We start from the raw sequence: 14,990 nt of genomic DNA on the forward strand, positions 1-14,990 counted from the left end.
TTGACAACATTACAACAGAAGTATTATGTGGTTAAGTAGTGATCAAACACTGTGTTTATACGCCCATAATCACTTAAAGGAAATGAAGATAAGGTCTGTTAGCTTGTTATTCTAAACTAACAGATGGATTTTAAGACAGGAACAATTAAACTTGACTATAAGAATATCTTATTGATCGAATGATGTATGTTTGAAGATCTCATGCTTGGTGTCACTCATGATTACAAAATTTATATACTCTAATAGCATCAAAGGAGAAACTACACAACCCAAAACCTGCTTCCCGTTTGTGATTTGAACTTTGTGGATTGTATTTGCACAAAAGGAGTCTTTCCACAGGTTGCCATGCACTAGTCCCAGTCCCTCTGCACAATGCATCCTTTCTGATGTCCTACCTTTGTGACAGGTATAGGCAAACACATGGCCCTCAGAGACTGCATACATGGTAACTGCAACCAGACAGCTCATCTGCAGCTCACAATCACTCAGCACAAGCTCATGTGTAAACACGATGGTTTACCACCTATTTAATATTTTGGGTCCAGAGCCTGCAAGAAGTTACTCCATTGCACTTTTAAGAATGAGCCAATCTAATATCCCATGTCAAGATGTTCCTCAGATTCCTCCCTGACTCCATAGACTTTCAGTGCTGGCTTCTGCAGCATGACTATAGGTTTCACCTGCCAGAGCACAGCTGGTTGCTAGTCCAAGAGAGGCCATCTGTGTTTAAATTAAAGAGCTCAAGTGAGAACTAACAGTGCACACCAAGAGACCTTGAACTTAAATTGCTTCCTTCATTTTCTTACCTCCCAATAAACTGAGTCATTTTAAAACAGGTAGATAAGGAGGCTGTGGCCATTACAGTGAAGGGTATTTCTGAAATAAAGGTGAAGTCACCTACCTGAATTGTCAAACAGTTCTATGCTATTTCTTTGTTACAAAACAAGGATATTGAAAGCAATCAACAAGCAGAAAACCCTTATCCAGGGAGAAGTGTTTAACTTACATTAACCTTGCTTAGACAGCACTAGGAAAAGAAAAGCCATCTCAGACAAAAAGTAGTGAAGGGAATGGTGATGACTTGAAAAGCAAATTCTATAATGAGCTCATGCCTCTTGTATTTGTGAAAGAGATAAGCACTTGCTGAACAAGGAACAGGCAAAGATAAGATTAAATAACCTTGATCACAGATCCAGTTCTTCATTAGCTCATGCATTAAAGAATCACAATTCCTCCGCAGAAATCAGAAATATTAGAAATGTTCATTACTGGTGCTCAAATGAGACAATTCAAAAAGATGACAAGTTTATGATACTATGAGGATTTTTCTTTTTTTTTCTCAATTGCTATAATTTTATAGTATAATACTTATCTGAAACAAAGACTGAACAGGTAAGGCCATATATTTTGGCTTCATTATTTCCAATTTAGTTGGAAACAGAGGTCTGAGACATAGGCTGGGGTAAAGCCTTTAATCCAAACATCAAAAATAAGGTTATGTTTTGAGCACTGGAGGACCCAGAAAAGTACAAAATGGATATGAAAATACCAGAATAATTAAAAAAAAAGTTTTCAATTCTTATGTTAGATATTTGTTTCTCATGTCAAATAAACCAACTAGTAAAATCTGCTAAACCATGGCTAGGTGTTTATCGATTGAAGGTGAAGAAAGCTGCCCTTGCGAAAAGCACTTAAATTTTATTTTACCCTAGGCCACCCACAGTGTGTTTACTCATCACACACACAGACTCGCTGTAAAGTAAGCAGGAGGATAATTCTAACTTAATTTTCAGGGTTTAATACTATGCATGAGTGATAAAATTAAATTCAGACTCCAAGTAAATATGCAAGGGTTCAAGCACACAGGTTGGTTAAGAGCTTTCACAACTGGGCAAACAAACAACAAAAGAAATCTAAAAAGGTGTAACATAATATCATAGAAAAGATAGAACTCTGTAAGACAGAGTCATAGGCTCTGTTTCACAGATATCTAATAGCTACTACCTACACAATTATGCATCTACACCTATGTTTAATCTACCTCATATAGGGCTGATTGCTTATTGTAGCAGTTTTCAGTAAATTTGAAGGAAACGGGGGTATACCCTGCAACCCAGCTTATTGATTACATCTGCACAGGAGAGACCTGCTGCAATGTTGCTGAAGAGATGTGTTGATATGAAAAGATAAAGACTTTTCTCCCAGTTTTCCAGATGCAAGGCATTCTTCCTGGGAAAAATTTAAGGCCCTCTGAGGATGCATAAACTCAGATTCTCAACCAGCTACAGAGACAAAACCCAGACGCTTGATCAATTAAATAGAAGTCAGAGCTCAACGACTTCTTAGCAGAGCAAGCAAAATCAAATTTTGTTGTCCAGGGCTTTCCCCAGACATGCACACACACACACACACACACACACACACACACACACTACTCCCACCCTACAAAGAGGAGGAGGAGAAACCAGAGGGATTAATGAGATGTTGAGGTGGTAATGGGTGATGAAAGGAGCTGAAAGGAGCCAGAGCAACCTCTGAAGTGGTCAGCAAGACGTGGAAGAAAGCTGAGTCCCTTTAAACTTCATCCAGACTGCTGCTGTTTTCCCTGCATCTATTCTCTTCTTTTTTCAGGCACAAGCTTCCCATCTCCTGTACCACAATTGACAGAACCTGCACTCACCAGCTAACACTGCACCTAATCAATCCACCATCCTCAGGAATAGCCATTATTTCTGTGCCTTCAGTATTACTGGGGGAAAAGGGCACAGGCTCAGCCCATTCCAGCTGCTGAAACATCAGAGTTCATGTCACAAAGCAATTCTCCCTCACTGACACCAGCAGTGCTGTATAGAAGCAGCAGAGATACTAGCTTAATAAATTGTACCTTATTTCATTTAGAGCTGACCCTAAGGTTTCCCTGCAAAAGGGGCCAAAAAAAAAGGGCTTGCAGTTAAAACCCTCAAGATACCACAGCAGTTCCTTGGCTGGCAAGTTCCCCTTGCCAAGTGCCTGTTTAACTTACACACTAACAGGCTCATTTTTTGCATTAAAAGTTAGGCAGATCTTGGCACACTGATAACATGAGATTAATACAAACCCTTCCCTCAAAGCTAGACATAAAATATTATGCATACAAATCAAACTGAAACTTTTTCTACATTAAAAGAAAAAATAAATAATTCTTTGACAAGATGAGAATGCACATGAACTTTCAGAACTAATGAAATCCTGAGATGAAGATGTAAAAAATTTACTGCAGCCCCTGACTAGAACGAGTAAGAAAAGGACTGACTACAGGAAGAGTACATGCTTTGTTTATCTAGAATGCCTGGTGAATGCTGCAAATTCAATACATTTCAGTTTAAGAGTGTTGGGTTTTTTTTTAGCAACAAAATAGCTAAGTAAACACAAGAACATGTGGAAACCTCTAGCAAAGTTGTGTCCAAGAAAACAAATACCAATTACACTGTATTATTGGATTTGCAAGTCACAAAACCTATTGGAGGACATTCTTCAGTAGCAACTGCTTAAGTAAGAGAATCAGCATAAGAACAGCTTTATTAGTTCTTTGAGCTTTGTTTTCAAACATATTTTAATAGTAATGAGTACCACATATAATGTAGACAGCTGACTAAATAAAAAAGGCCATCAAGATTATCTATTCTTGCTAGTCCTTGGGTGTAGGCAGTCTAACTAATGTAAACCAGAGGAGATAAGTATCAGTAACTTATGAAAAATGCCATTACAGCATGCTAGAAGCAAAACAGTCATGTGAAATGAGAGGAACAGAACTCAATATAGCGTGCAATGACTGTAAGCTTCAGTGCCCACGTACTAAGCTTTCTGTACTGTAATGGTCTGATACGTTCATTTTGACCCAGAGACCAGAGATAAATTGTCTTAGCAATACAAACAAACAGCTAAGCAATTAGGGCAAAGTTTTTGGAGACCATAGTGATAACATCTAAAAGCATTGTTGGGTGATGGGGAAAAAGAGCCCTGGAGATAGGGGGGTTAATCTGAAGTAAAAGAGAGAATATAATTGCTTTGCCAAATTACAGTGCACTAAAAAAAAGCAGACAAGCAACTGGCACTGGTATTTGTCTGGCATCTATTTCAGTGTATCCAACCTGAAAAGTAACTTACATTGTCCCATTTGGAGTTAATCAAGTTTTGCCTATAAAAATATTTTACATGTACAGCTGTGAAAGTGCCAGAGATGAGAAATCCATGAGGAACCACCAAGTCTTAAAGAATTTCTCTAACTTAAAATTTACTTAAAGTAACAAAATAAAGTTTCCAAACAGCAAGGTTAACACAGTAGTCAAATGAACAAAGTAAAACTTTTATCTATCAGCTTTTACACATCAGCACTCTTCAGAGGGTCAAACACAGAACTACATCAGTTGCAGCACAAAACATTGGCTGCAATGTCTGTTACCTCCCAAGCACAGAAATAGAGATAACTAGTATTTAACCTAAATTTCATGTTATTTTATCAACAAGCATTTCATTATTGTTTTAAAAAAATCACACAAAATGTTATCTACATAAACACAAAGTATTATATATAATTAGAAATGATTGAAATACCAGGCCTAGAATACATTCCTTCAATTGGGCAGGGCTACCCAAGGAAATAGCCATAAGAGCATATAAAATAATCTCTCAAATTAATACTAATTTTTGTTGTGAACACCCTTATACACAAAAAGATCATTTTATTCGATGGAGATGCCTGCTTATTGAAAAATATCTAAATTTGATTTTAGTGGAAAAAATTGCAATGTGGAGGAAATAAATATGCTCTGTACTTTTGCTGCAACTGAATGACCAGCTCTCTCATAGTGTCCACCAAAGGAATGAAATTGGTATTGGTTTTAAATGCATAAAATGAAGATGCATACAGGATTTTTTTTTTACCAAATAACTTATTTTTTTCGTGTAATATTTTTCTTTGAAATATATTTTAAAAATCAATACAACATCTTGAAAAGTACATAATTCAAACCTTTACAAGGGAAGTGGTTTTGGCTGTTACAAATGATCCATGGTCTTAACTCCATCCCATATAATAGAAGCAGGTTCAATAACTCAGTCATGTAATCTGAACTCCAGTGTAATTTAATGCATTGAAAGAAGGCATGTCTTGCTCCATTGTGGACTATGCTGTAGATTATAAAAGTCTGTAAAAGCTACCTAAATGTAATGAATAATTATTTATATTTCAATAAGGAAAATCACTCTACAAGTAATTCCAGAATAAAATTGCACAGAGATTAGCAAATAAGGCAAGACTGCAACACCACTTGGTAAATATCAAATTAAGACTTAAAAACATAGGAAAAACCCAATTTGATTTCTGGGTAGAAATAAATTTAAAACTTTTTTTTTTAGTTTTGTCTGTTTGTTTGTTCAAATATCATATAATTTGTCAATGAAATGATGACATTTTAATTGATTTTATATATATATACTATTTTACAGGTTATTTTGAAAGCTTTTTTTCCATAATATTGTTAATTATGAAATAACAAAAAAACCACTCAGAACTAGCATTCCCTAATGACACAACTGTTCTCCACATCTGTAAACAAATTTTCTTTTCTTCCTCTAATCCATTCACCACAACCTATCAATTAACAACACAGAAATAATGTCTTAACAATGCTTAAGAAAGTAAGCTATGAACAGTCACTCTTTCAACTAGAAGGCAGACTTTTGGTTTCCAAGGATGTGATGTTAACACAATGCTCAGAAGGACAGCAGGAAGGAAAACACTATTAAGGTAAAATTTATACTCCCTGCTTTGGAGAAAAGGTTAGTTTTCTATCTCAGCTCTCCCCGCCGCTGCCACAACTTGAACTCCTAGGAAAACAAGTAGTGAAACAGTGTCTTCATGCCCTCAAGCTTGTCTCCACTCTTTCTCCCAGCTAATGCTTATACTCCCTACAAGCATCAGTGGGCTTTTAATTTGATTTGATAGGTGGGCTCCCTTACTTTCTGTCATAGGAGCAACCCAGGGAAGCAATTACAGAAGGAAAAAGGAAGGCAAGCTGGTGCATGCAACTTCTAAAGTATTTTTTCTGTTGAATGCTGCCAATACAAAACATGCTGTGACGTGGCTTGCGGATGGAACTAGAGCAAAGGAGGAATCACCCATGAATTTTAGCTGCAGACACCATGAAATCCTATCACTGTGCTTTTCCTCTCCCTTAATATACTTTACATAAATGGATGCAACAAAATGCCTGTTACTAAAATTGAAATATGTATGCTACATATACATCAATTTTAGTCACATAAAAAAAAAATGTTAAACTATTGCCAAACCAAGAGATCAAGGTTAAAAGAAAATATATGCTCATTTAGTTTTAGCTATGACATAGTAATAGACAAAGTCACAGTTCTCTGTTGATGCTTTGGTGCAATCAACATGTTTTTCCACCTCTTCTCCCCCCATTGAAAAACAAGGACTCTATTTTGTATAACAATGAGAGATTGAAATAATCTGATAAGAAGAGTTGTACTGTCATCTTCAGCAAAGAACATAGGTTAAAGTTATGTCTTTCAAAGTTTCATTGGAGATGCATATAAATGCTGTTATCAATATTGTCAAGTGTCATTGAGCTCGGTGGAAGCAACTATGTGCATTGTAATATGAATTTTTAATGGAAGTCCAAACTAAGCCGTTATAAAATGCTTGCTCCCTTTACTAGTTTCACCCACACACATACAGACAGAACATGCTAATGCAGAAGACTAGGAATAAAGTCTAGCTTTTTGCACCCTTTTCAATAACAAATGAAAAAGTTGCCTTATGTCCATTCTCTAACTTGCTATTGAAATAAATAATAATTTCTGAGTAAACCAGCCACAAATATGAGTCTTTTACATTGATCTGAAAACACAGACATTCTTCGTAAACTATTTCTTATACAAGGCAGGTATTTGCAGCCATAGATCCCAGAGTCATCCCAACCCCTTCATGAAAATGTCTATCCCCACTCTAAAATTCTGTGAAAGGACTAGAAAAATAATTAAGAAAAAAATAATTTTGTAGAAGCTTCTGTTTCCAAAACAACCTTTTATTTCAGACTTTTCCATCAAATCTGAACGATTTCATGCATACAGGCCTACATGATATATGCACTTACTTGTATTTTGACAACCTTCAGTGGGCTGTTACAATAGTGTGTTTTCCAGAAAAGAAAGTAGAACCACAATACCAAGTTGAGCCTTTAGCGGTTGGTTAAGTTTCTCATTAAACTGATGTTCGAGTACATGTACCATTTTCCTTAGTGCGGCAGCTTGCCAATTTAACATTGGGGAAATTCGGATGCTTATAGATTAAGTATATAAGTAAGTTTGTTGAAATGACAAATCGGATTTTGAAAACTGAAACGGGACTTTCTGTCTCTCATTGCGTTATAGCGCAGTGCCCTCCACTGGCCAAATCTCCTCACTTAAAACAGCACAAATTCTCTGAAAAATTACTTTTCAGACTAACACCAACCAAGCAAACAAAAAAGCCTCCAAAAAAACTCATCAGCAGTGTCAAATTCTCTGCAAAATTACTACATAATGGCATCAATTTATACCAATGCCAGCCTTGCTTTCATATTCCATGGTAATAAAAATACATTGGGTGCTGAAATAAATCCTGAAGGAGCCTTTAGGAAAATTAAAAATTGGAGGTGACAATAAAAAATCAGGTGGTACTAAAATGTGTAACTGACACAAGGCCTTATAATGGTAATAAGTATACAACCAGATTAGCAATTACTACTGTCTGTTGAATTTTCACTATTTTACCTTTTTGCAGTTCAGATATGACAGACCCTCATACAAATTTCTCTTTGAAGCAATTAATAATGTTTTTGAGTGCAGTGGACAGACCTAGTTGCATCATTACTATTAGTGGTACCTGAAAGTAAGGATTAAGAAGTGTCAAGAGCCAACAACACAATGAGAGAGGTAGAAACAAGACATAAATTCCCCCCCTTCCTGTCACTGTGGTTTGTCTATTTGTTACTTTTTGATCTCTCCTTCTCCATTTTATATTTGTTTCAAAAATATGGAAGCAATGTAAATGTGGCAGTGGTAGGCAAACTGAAATATCTTCAGGAATATTCTATGCTCTGACAAACCTTGCTGCTGTCATTTGGCCAACGTGCTCCTCATGAGTGGTTACCTCTTATAATACCTTTCCCTTCACTAGCTGCTTGATGGCCAGTATTGCTTCACAACTTTCTCCAACACCTATATTAGCTCTGTGACAATATTTAATGACACATCAAGTGCCTGATCATGCTTTCAAAAATTAAGAAAAACAGTATTTGAAAATAATAGATGTGAAAGCACAAGGGGTGGTAAAAGAGATCTAACTGATGGTTAAGGACCCTAGTGACACTGTCTTATGAATAAAAGTGTTATTAATGAGCTTTCAGTAGATTCAATTACCCTACACAAGATTACTGTGCAATTATTAGATCTAATGATCCTCAATGTGATAGATTTGCTGGCAATAATGTGAATTGTTTATTAAGAAAACTAAAAGCAACAAGCTATAGAAGGAAATTATGATAAAATCCAAATAGTTTGCACAGATAGACCAAAAGCATAGAAACACAGGAATTATGCTCTGTGTTAAAAGCTGTGCACTATTAGACTTTCAAGCAATGCAAAGGAGGACACAAAATTCCCTGATAAAACCTTCATTGCCACCTACAGATGGAGGGAACAACTGTAAGGCTTAAATAATGCGAAACATGCATTTAACATCCCTTTTTCAAGTGCTGAAAGAAACCCCAACATTGTTTCTGAACTTATTTTTGAGGAAAAAAGCTAGAGCCCAAGACTTATCATGACATATCATCTTCCTTTGACTATAGTTGCTTGGATTGCCAACAATTTAGCAAGTGGGATTTTCCGCTTTAGTGAACAGCATTTCTAAGTGTCCCACCCCAACCTCTGTACACCACAGTTCTGGTGAAGTGGGGAGCACCCTTGGTGCTCTGTTCTTCCAAGCAGCCTGGGGTGAGCACAAACTTCAACAGATAAGAATAACTTCTTTATTCTTCAAGAATAAACCTTAATCCTCACAGAAGGTTCTGGCTTCACTGAAGATTAAATTTTGATACCCTTTTTGTATCAGGATGACATTCAGTCATCCGTGCCCTTAGAGTCTCGTTTTCCCTGTTAGAACAAAGTGCTACATTGCAGGCCTTAAGGTTTTGTAGACATTGCCTTATCTCAGATCTACCTTTTCACCTCCCCCCCTTCAGGGTTCTTATATAGTTTATGGGAACAGTCATTTCCTCCCCCCCCCCCCCTTTTTTTTTTAAGCAGATATTCCCACTTCCTTTGATTGTGCAATAACCACATAGTAATGCTGGGTTGTTTTGCTGATCATTTTGCAGATAAGATCTCCCTCGTATGATCTAAAAGCTGTTTCTCCTACTCTGAACTTGAAAGAAAAAATTGGAGATGGGAATGGTGGATATCTGGTTGCTTCCACATTGAGATCTCTATACTTCTATTACACTGTTTTAAGACCTCAAACTGATACAGTGAGCCATTTTCGCAGCCACATTACACATAGATTAATACATAGGAATGTAGCAGAAGTATGTAAATGCTTTCTAAACTTTTGCATAGAATTGTATTACACCCACAGTTCCTTAACATGATTTGACTCTGTTGTGGACAGGGCCCCAGATAGAGGAGCAACTGTTGGTCTGGTTCTCAATCTATGAAAAGTAATTCAGAGCCCACTTTCCCGTGGGGAGCAGGTGTAGCTATTGCTTCCCTGGCAGCCTGTTCCAGCTGAAGAGTTATTACTACAGCTGTTCAGCTGACGGCAATTACCACTAACGATGGTCATTGTATGTGGATCTCACCTTCTAAAGGTTTCCTCCCAAGAGAGCTGATGTGATGACTGCTGAACTGCAGAATTACACTGATTTCTGCTAAGAGACCAACTGACATTTACCTTTATGTGACCTTAGTGAGCTACAAAATGAATACTCAACCGCAGTTGCTTAAGCATGCTGACATATTGAATTTCTAACTTTTGCTTTTCCTTACAGTCTACAGAGGTTTGAACACCACAGCTTTAAACCACAGAACTCTGAAAAACAAAAACAGGATGTCTGCCTCTGAAGCTGGTGGTGTGTATATTTTTCCTGAGACTGTGCTGTCTGGGACCAGGTTGGTGTAATCTTTCAATAGAGTCTACTGGCCAGACTCTCTTTCCTGCTGGAAGGTTAAATCTGCGTGCGTGACAAAAAAATATTTTCTCGGCCAAAGGTTGTTGTCATCACAATCTGCATAACAATAGGACCAGCTGGAGATAAAATAAATTAAGGCTTAAAGTTATGATCACCTTTACTCTTGCAAAGATCCAGTGAAAGCAGAAATAATCCAGGAAAAGACAAACACCATCTGCACAATTTAGCATAGGAACAATGCTATTCTTTTTAATTCTTCCTCAAGAGTGGGTTTTGATACTGCAAGAGTACGTTAGTGGTGGTCAACAGGACTTGTAGTTGAAGAGAACTGTTCCAGTTGAAGGGACCTACAGTGACCATCTGGTCCAACTGCCTGACCACTTCAGGGCTGACCAAATCAAAGCATGGTATTAAGGGCATTGTCCAAATGCCTCTTGAACTCTGACAGGGTTGGGGAATTGACCACCTCTCTAAGAAGCCTGTTCAGTGTTTGACCACCTTCTTGGTAAAGAAATTATTCCTAATGTCACATCTAAACCTCCCCTGGCACAGCTTTGAACTGTTCCCATGAGTCCTTTTACTGGATCCCAGGGAGAAGAGACCAGCACTTCCCTCTCTACTTCCCCTCCTCAGGTTGCCCCTCAACCTCCCTATCTCCAAACCAGATGAGCCCAAAGTCCTTAGCTGCTCCTTGCAGGACAAGCTCTCCAGCCCTTTCACCAGTTTTGTTGCCTTCTTCTGGACACATTCAAGGACCTTCACATTCTTGCTTGTCAACCAAGCCACATACCCATCCCCAAAGCCTGTATCACTTAACACAGGTAAAGCACAATTATAATTTCTGGTTTGAACGAGCTGTTGGGAGTGGCTGGCCTTAAATGTTCAGACTAAGAAGAAAGATCAAAAATCCAGTGTGCTTTGTCCCTGTTCTAATTCTGGTGCGTATTTATCTTCCTTTTTTCTTTTTGCCACTTAACCAAATTTCTATGCACTTTGAGAGGTTTTATTTGCACTTTTGTTGCTTACAGACACAGTTAAAGAATTAATAAGATCACAGCTTACAGACTGCAAATAGCATCAGCTTTTTTCCTCTAAGACCTTGTGATACATATTAGGTTGCATCAGACAGATAAAACTGTCCTGCCAACAATGGATGGGAGAAAAAGCACAGTTTCTTCATGCACTGATGAAGTCATCTTCTGACTGCTCAGCAGAGAATTCAAAAAATACATCAGGCAATAAGGCAGTTTAAGTATTTATTGTTCAAAACAACTACTCAAGTGACTGATATTAACATATTTATTCTGTCTGCCAGATTTGATTAGACTGTAGCAACATCATTCTTATTCAAATTTGGACTCTCAGAAGCAGTCAGTATGAAATAACACAGCGCCACTCAGTTCAGCAGGCATGTGAGACTTTTACACCCAAGAACCTGAGCCAGATAGAGTCAGCAAGAACTTCAGACAACCACAGAATTATATATTGAATGTGATGATTTTGTTCTCTACTTCAGGAGGCTGCATTTGTTCACATATTTTGCCCAGATCACTGGAAACAAACACACTTAAAGCTATTTAAAGAATCCTTGATAGCTGTATTTCTACAGAAAGGTATCATGAGCTCAATTTGAAAGCTCGATACTGGTTTTGGTTTTACTGACACCTTCCACCACCTTCTACCAGAACAGCATACCTTCTCTAAGCTTGCATGAATCACTACCATCAGAAGTCCAATACTGGATCGATTTAGCACTGAAACCTGGGCAGCGTTGCATCCAACTGAACAGGTTTGCTTTTACTCAAGACAATACATTTTAATACATTTCTTAATTTAGTATCACCAGTTTCCAAACAGACTGATAGCTTTTGCCAAGCAACCACTTTAGTCACTACAAGACTAATGCACATGTGCAGATTGATGCAACAGGTAGCAAGGGTAAAGGGTAAGAACTCTGTTCTCTTCAGACATTATCTGCCTACTACACACCAAAGGGAGTTTTCAAGAGAGTATGACCAAAAGTAAAGGTTACTGCATCAGAGCACATCCCTCCTATCATCTGTATGGCAGAGAGGATTTCAGAAGAATCTACTGTTCACATTACAGAAAAAAAACACCCTCAGAACATTAGCTGTAGACCTGACCTGTCATGTATAATTATCAACATAGCAGCTTACAAAGTTTAAAAAATTACCAGTTGCTGGCTTTGGAGTAAAGGTATACTGTAAGATTGATTTTGTAACACTCATAATGCTTGTTGAAGGCAAGGAAAACTTTGCCTTTTGGCAGCTTGACAAAGCCATGCTTGAGTTCACAAACAAGTGTTCCCTGTGAAACTGTCATCATCATAGCATACTATCATTAACTGTTATGTGAAAGCCATGTTTTCTCTCACTTTGCAAACTGAGAAGGTTCATTGCATATATACACACACCTTTGACTGAATACTACTCTTTCTTTGAAAATTTTTTTGTCTTATTTGTTGACCTAGTGACTCTAGGGTGAAGATTCGTTGCACCAGTTATCAAATGCATGTTATTCCCAAATGAGTTAACCACTTTCCATTATGTAGTTCACGCCAAAGGAGGGGTGAGGAGATGGGCAACCTAATGGACACATAAATCCAGAGCAACATCTATGCGAATTAACACAATAGCTGCTTATTCTAACCAGGTAAACAAGCAAAATAAAAATTGAACTTTTAAGGGGGGGGGGCAGGGGGGAGGAGGGAAGGAAAGGGAAATATATGTATATTTTCCTATCACAAATTCCAAGACACACAAGTGTAGGGAATATGTTACTAAGTGCAAAGCAAAAGCCGTGCTATTTTGGAAAGCTGACGCACCGAAGCAAGCGTAGCACACATTAAGACTTACCTGCTTAAACTTCTGCTAAAAGGCAAGACAAATAATCATGCTAAGTATGTCTAATATTCATGTAGAAAACATATGCAAATCAGGAAAATACAATGTTAATATCTTATTGGTCATATAGCAGTTTAAAGTCAAGAACCAGAAACACATCCTATTCCCTGCTTGTCCAACGAAATTCACAACTTGAGTAATGAAATACTACATTTCTACACAAAAATAAAGACAATTCTAAAATGAATGCATCCTACTAAATAGAATTACACAATGAGATTATCACTGACAAAGGCAAAAACTGGCACGCCTGACTTCAGAAGCATGAAATTACACGAAAGAGTGTTTTGTCTTTGTTTTTACATAGTAGCTTTATAACTTTATATTACATCTGTAACTTTTGACCTCATATTTTCTATACCTTTGAAGTTAATTACAGATATTCAGAAGCTAAACTTCATGCATATATGATATGCAGTGGGTCTTAGAATGTAATAATCATTAATTTGGCAATAGCTAGCTACAATATCATTCTGTTTATATGTACCTGACATCAACATCAAGAGAAATTAATGGCTTGGATGGTATATTACTTTAAACTGTATACATATAAAAAGCATATTACTTCAAATATTCTCCATATTTATATTTTTTCTTCACTTGTGTATTTGGTTAGCTTTCCACTATTCCTTTTTCTTACTTTCCAGACAAGAGAAAAATGCACTTAAACTCTAATATGAGCTAGAAAAAAAAAGGACCAATTTGAATGAAACTATTCATAATTCTCTGATTTGAAAGAAAGTCAAAAATACAGCATGTTGGGAAAACGCAAGCACAAGCATATCTTGTATAAAAGCATATTAGAGTTTATAGATTTAGTAGACACATCATCTGTATGAGTTCCTCTGTTGAACACAAAGTAAACCCCATATCATGTGAAAAGAAACATCTTAAAAAACAATCACACTATAAACTTGAATCATATAGCTTTTAAGTTCATCCTGAACACCGTTGTCTATATTTTTCCCTATCCTAAGGCAAGCAATAATTTCTCTTCTTCTTTTCAATTTCAGATATTTACCAAAGGGTTTTTCCAATGACAATTTCATATTTTCTCTTCAAGCATGAGATTTTCACCAACATTAACATAACATCCAAATGACTAGTTAGACTCTCATGAGCTTGTGCCAGCTGTGCCACCTTTATGCCTTATATCATTACTAACTCGAATTCTACTCACCAGCATTGTTTGTATCAGTTTCTGCATGTAAGACAAAGCATTAGGATGATACTAGGATGCTTTGGTCTATCCAGGCCTTGCTTTATGCTCTGCTTCATGCTTGAAATTTACTCTAGAATACCTGTCCCTAACTGGAATTGTACATTACAGGACAAAAGCATGAAGGTTACTCAAGATCCTGTCAAAATACAGGATGTCCTACACAAAGATACTACTATGCTTATTTCAAGAAAAAGACATTTGCTATAGCAAATACAAGCAACATTAGAAATAATGCAAACAGTTGTAGGGTACTGATACTGGGTTTTTTCTGTCCTGGTCAATCCAGACACCTTCATCATCTCCTTAATAATTCTACTTTCATATTTCTGTAACACCATTTCCTTGCAAATGTGCCTACTTTATCAAAATATTACACATAGTGTAGCCTTTCTATTTTCAGGCTGTATCTAAAATTACAACTTCATTTATGTTTCCAATCAACACATAAAATATTCCCATTAGGGGTGCTTTAGAGCTCAAACTGATTTAGAATTCTACAAAGTATAAGCCTACCTGTAAAACTCAATTTCAGGAACTGTGTCAGCTGCTTAAAAAGTTGAACTAAGACACCAAGACTGCAAGCCATTTGTTGCACAGGAATTCTCTTTCCAA

The 14,990-nt window shown here is 37.0% G+C and overlaps 1 protein-coding gene across 2 annotated transcripts in view; it reads right to left on the reverse strand.

The window, feature by feature from the left end:
* The window catches only part of LOC133281107 (potassium voltage-gated channel subfamily KQT member 1-like), a 467,184-nt gene that overhangs the window by 363,367 nt on the left and 88,827 nt on the right, over window positions 1-14,990 (reverse strand). The window lies entirely within an intron of this gene.

Source organism: Pezoporus flaviventris, unplaced genomic scaffold, assembly GCF_033815535.1.
Source record: "Pezoporus flaviventris isolate CSIRO_AGI_PZ_B2104156 unplaced genomic scaffold, CSIRO_AGI_Pfla_v1 ptg000096l, whole genome shotgun sequence".
NCBI classification, from domain to species: domain Eukaryota; kingdom Metazoa; phylum Chordata; class Aves; order Psittaciformes; family Psittacidae; genus Pezoporus; species Pezoporus flaviventris.